The following is a 4,739-nucleotide window of genomic DNA, read 5'->3' as shown; positions in this document are numbered from 1 at the left end:
TAGTGATGATAGTTGTTATGGAAACTTCTGGACAATCTGTTTCGCTCAGTGCCATGCCCTGATGATTCCGCCATCGGTTGGGGTGTGACAGTATGGCCATGCTAGTTGGCTGAATCTCATTAGCTCACCCACCACGTCAGGCGTTTTTTTTTTTTTAATTTCGAAATTTAAAATTCAAACGGTCCCCCCATCTTCTCTAACCGCCACCCGGGTCCCCCAAAGGCCTCTATATATTGTAACCCCAACCCACTGGTCCCCCATCCCACGAACCGAAACCCCACCGGCTACCCAATCTTGAACCCGCTACCCCGCTGGTCCCCCCCCCATCCCACGAACCCACCACCGCTATGGCATCCTGGACCCGTGAAGAAGAAATGGCACTCGTCACTAGCGTCGTCGACGCTATGAAGGGGCGGCCACCGGGCCAAACAAAATATTGGACGGAAGCATTCACGGCCTACCGACATAACGTCGGTAACGACCGCCACAACCTCAACGCGTGCCAACATAAATGGCGCGAGCTACGGCCCAAGCTCGAGTGTTTCAAGGCTTACTACGAAGCCGTTCCCGGTGGCGAGTTAAGCCACGAGGACCGGGTGGCGGTGGCGAACATAGAGTTTCGATGCAGGAAAACAAGGCGTTCGACAAGATCGACCTTTTAGAAATTTTTTTAACGCTCTAGGTTTGTTTATTTTTTAATTTTTAGAAATTATGTAATTTTTAGGATTATGTAATTTTTAAAATTTTAATGAAGTTGTAGGTTTTTTTATAAATGTTGTGTGATTTTTTATAAATTTTTGTAATTTTTTTAAAAACTATTCTGCCACGCGGTGCACCCAACCCAAGCCCAACCCACGCCCCGCCATACCCCGCGGACACGTAACCAGGCAGTGGGGGGGCTCCCTTTACACGTGTCAGCAAATGCCCCAACCCAAGCCCAACCCCCCTCCCCACCATACCCCACGGTCTAAAGGGGTATGGTCCCAAATGTCGCGCAAGCTGTGCACGCAGGGCCATACCCACACTTAACATTCAAAACGCTCAGCTAGATGCGTAACCATGAGCTTACACAGGTTACACCCTTAGATGCGTAACCATGACGACTCACAATGTGATATCTAGTTACTGTAGTCGACTCAGACAAATCTATCATTCCATTGGAATGGTGACACTACATCTTTGATCTAGTTTAAAGAACTTGATAAACGCAACTTTCGATCCGTGGTGATCACTTCTTAAACTCTGAAGATGGTGATGTATGGTTGATACGTCCAAACCATTTTAAACATGTTCTCGCATCCTTGTAATGAACTTTTTTGGCGAAGTATGTGTTGTTTCTAATTCATACACGCGTTTTAGTTCAACCCTTCAAATTTGGTTGCCTATAGGTTTGACTAATTACATATTCATTTACATACATGGATCATAGTGAATTTACTTTTATTCGCATACATGTAAGCTCAATGACTTTGGAGAACGCTTTGATTGAACTGGAACACTTCAAACTCGACCAACCGCTATTTTCTATATAATTCTTATTGCATCAACACCTATAACATGACGTTTTTATCGACCGGTAACATCATTTTATTTCTATTTATACCACTTGTGTACGACCCACTGCATCCCCTGCATCAGATAAATCTTTACTAGTGATTTTAATATAATTATGTATTGCACTAAGTGGAATACACATTACTTTGGCATGTTCTTCATGTCTTATCCTGTTGTGCTAGAATGAATATCATAGTTCATCTAAGCCTATCATACGCTAATCTTTGCTTGGTTAAATCACCTACTACGAACGTCACTCAAGGAGCAACGAGCCATACTTAAGTTCATCAAGTGCAGGAGCATAAAACAAAATGTCTAAGTCCGTGAGGTATGCCAAGGTCGACACCCTTTTCGCGTGAAAGCACCATATCTATGTATAGTGTTATCGACTTCCTTGTTCTATACTTATCTCTGATTGACAAAAAGATGGTTGTCTTCTACAAGCAACTACAACCAAAATATCATGATCAATATCAACTGAAATCTCTCTTCCCTCTGTATGAACGCCTGACTTGAGTTTTCATCCAGTCTATTGATAAATTTACCTAAATCACCTGTTCCAAGCAATTATTCTTTATCAAGGCCTTATGTAAAATGACATCATCACTGTTCTTTAGTGATAATTACGGGATTATTTAGGATACCTTGTACCGATATCACTTAACAACGAATATTTCTGGCACTCACTTCGACTATCTCTAGGAAATTCTTGATGTGCTCCAATGCAAACTGTAGGTCCCTATCACACGTGGATTGTTACGAGATTGACAATCAACCAAGGGTGTGGAATCCCCTTGATAGATCAACGGACACAGAACAAGTAATATGATGAAGAACACGCAAAACACTTTAAACCGATCTTTTGTGATTAACGAACACAATGTTACAACCACTCAAGATCACAAGAACTCACAACCTTTCTCTATGTTCCCTCTAACTCTGTGTGTGTGTGTGTGTGTGTCTGTGTGTGTGTGTGTCTGTCTGTCTATCTGTCTAAGATGTCTAGAATGTCTAACCTAAACCCTAAAGCATAATGTTGTTTATATAATACAACTAGGCAAACTGGTCTAGGCCCACGTACATACAAAACACAAATTCGGAATTAACTGATACAAAATATAAACTCAAACTAATAAATAAATTCAGAATCCACACGATCTTCTCAAATTCGGACTCCACATCATGCTTTACAAACTCAGATTCTTTATGTAGCTTGACAAACTCGAACATACTTGATAAACTCAGAAATCTCTTGAATCTTCACAAATTCGGAATCTTCAATTCCTCGTCAAACTCGGAACCCAAGTCTTCAATGTTTATCCAAGTCTTGAGTATTATATCCGAAGACCAAACCAAGTTGTCACATAACATGCACCAACACAAACGTGAACCTAGGATTTGAGAAAGTGGGTCCCTGACGAATTGTCCCAACACAATTCTAGTTCAAGCTACCTCGTCGACCCCACAATTTCCTGACACATGTGATTCGTTTCCATGCGAGTAACCCCAAAATGTATGGTGGATACATTTGCTTCGTGAAGTTGAACTACTGAATGATTGTGCCAGTCTATAATAACGAATCATCTTATCATTCTATTCAAACTTAAAGTGTGTAGACCCCATCTTAACTGTATTTGGGTAACAATCCTCCCTACCATGTCATATACATTAGTCATGTCATACTGTTGTTCTAACTCTTGTGAGCAGTACTTACCATGTAACTCCCAGATCCAGATCACTACAATATTATCAACACAATTGTGATTGTATGGCGGAATCACACAAAGCACAATAGTTCAAGTTAAAGAAAATAAGATGAATAAGAATTCACTTGCATACGATTAAAAGGCAATATACAAGGTTTTGTTATCCTTCGATCTATTGATGTTCTCTAAACCAACAACCCTAACATGTAACTTAGAAACCCTTTATATAGTTGTGGTCAACATGACGTAATACCCTAGCCCATTACACCAAAATCCCATCTCGAAATTTATATAGATTTCGAGATAACTAAACCGAACCAAACAATACATATTGCTTAAACCTTTTACAGGCCCAACATACAATAACTTGTTACAACATTCCTTATTATTGAGCTTCCATGCATTCATACTATACTTTTACTTCAGATCAAGTACAAATTGACTTGTATCGATGTTTTTTTCCTCAAAACCTAACTTGACCTCTAATTAAAATCCCTGTATACGAATTCACTTTGATTTATCACGTTATATCATGCTCTCTTCGGGCCATAGTAGTTTCGCCTAATATATCGTTAACATTAATATCACTCCAGCGATAATACCTATGCCTGGTGACTAGGTATGTTTTGAACGTCATCTTACTCGTGATTGTTGTACCATTTTGAAATATGTGTCATTACATTCATGTATACTTACATTGTAAGAGACTCCCTATAATTCCTGATTGTTACACTTTAGTGTATCAACTCTCACTAAAATCGACTGGTTACTCTTACAACCTGTAATACCCGAGTTTCGAAAACCCTAAAGTAATAAATATGGATTAATGATGCCAGATTTTCTTTTAAGACAAGTTTAATATATGTTAAAATCAATTACTTAACTATCGTTTTCTTTTTGCCTAACATTTTTGCTTAGTAAATATTTTGAACAATATTGTATCTATCCTAGTAATAAGATTTTTAATAAGCTAAATAGTTAGGGCCTTTTGAAATTGAAAGCAAACTAAAAGGAACTTTTTGTAAGTTTCCTAATATGCTAGGGTAGAATCATAAAAAAATGAATTAAAATCCTTTCTTCAATTAACCATACGTTACGTTGTGAATTCAAGAAATTTTTTTTAGAAAATGATTTTGACATAACCTCTCAAAATATCCCTTCAATCTCACATTTATTCCACCAATCTTCACCCGATGCATACCATCACCTTAGCACTAAAAACGGCCGCCACAATTGCATCTGCGTACGCCGCACCACCACTCTCCGGCGGCTTGGAACCGCCCCCGACACTCACCACCGTATCACCCCCGTCTGAAACATACCGCCTCACCATCATTGCATTCTTTAGTGGCCTTATTTGTTCCGCATTAACACCACCGTCGCACCGCCTATACGTGAGTCCGTCGCAGCAGCTTTTCAGTCGTCGTTGTCGCATTCGGCCATTATATGACTTCGCATAGTTTAACACATTTGCGCCCC

The sequence above is a fragment of the Helianthus annuus genome, chromosome 8 (assembly GCF_002127325.2).
Source record: "Helianthus annuus cultivar XRQ/B chromosome 8, HanXRQr2.0-SUNRISE, whole genome shotgun sequence".
NCBI lineage: Eukaryota > Viridiplantae > Streptophyta > Magnoliopsida > Asterales > Asteraceae > Helianthus > Helianthus annuus.
The sequence above is the reverse complement of the archived record's forward strand: the minus strand, read 5'-3'. Positions refer to the sequence as shown.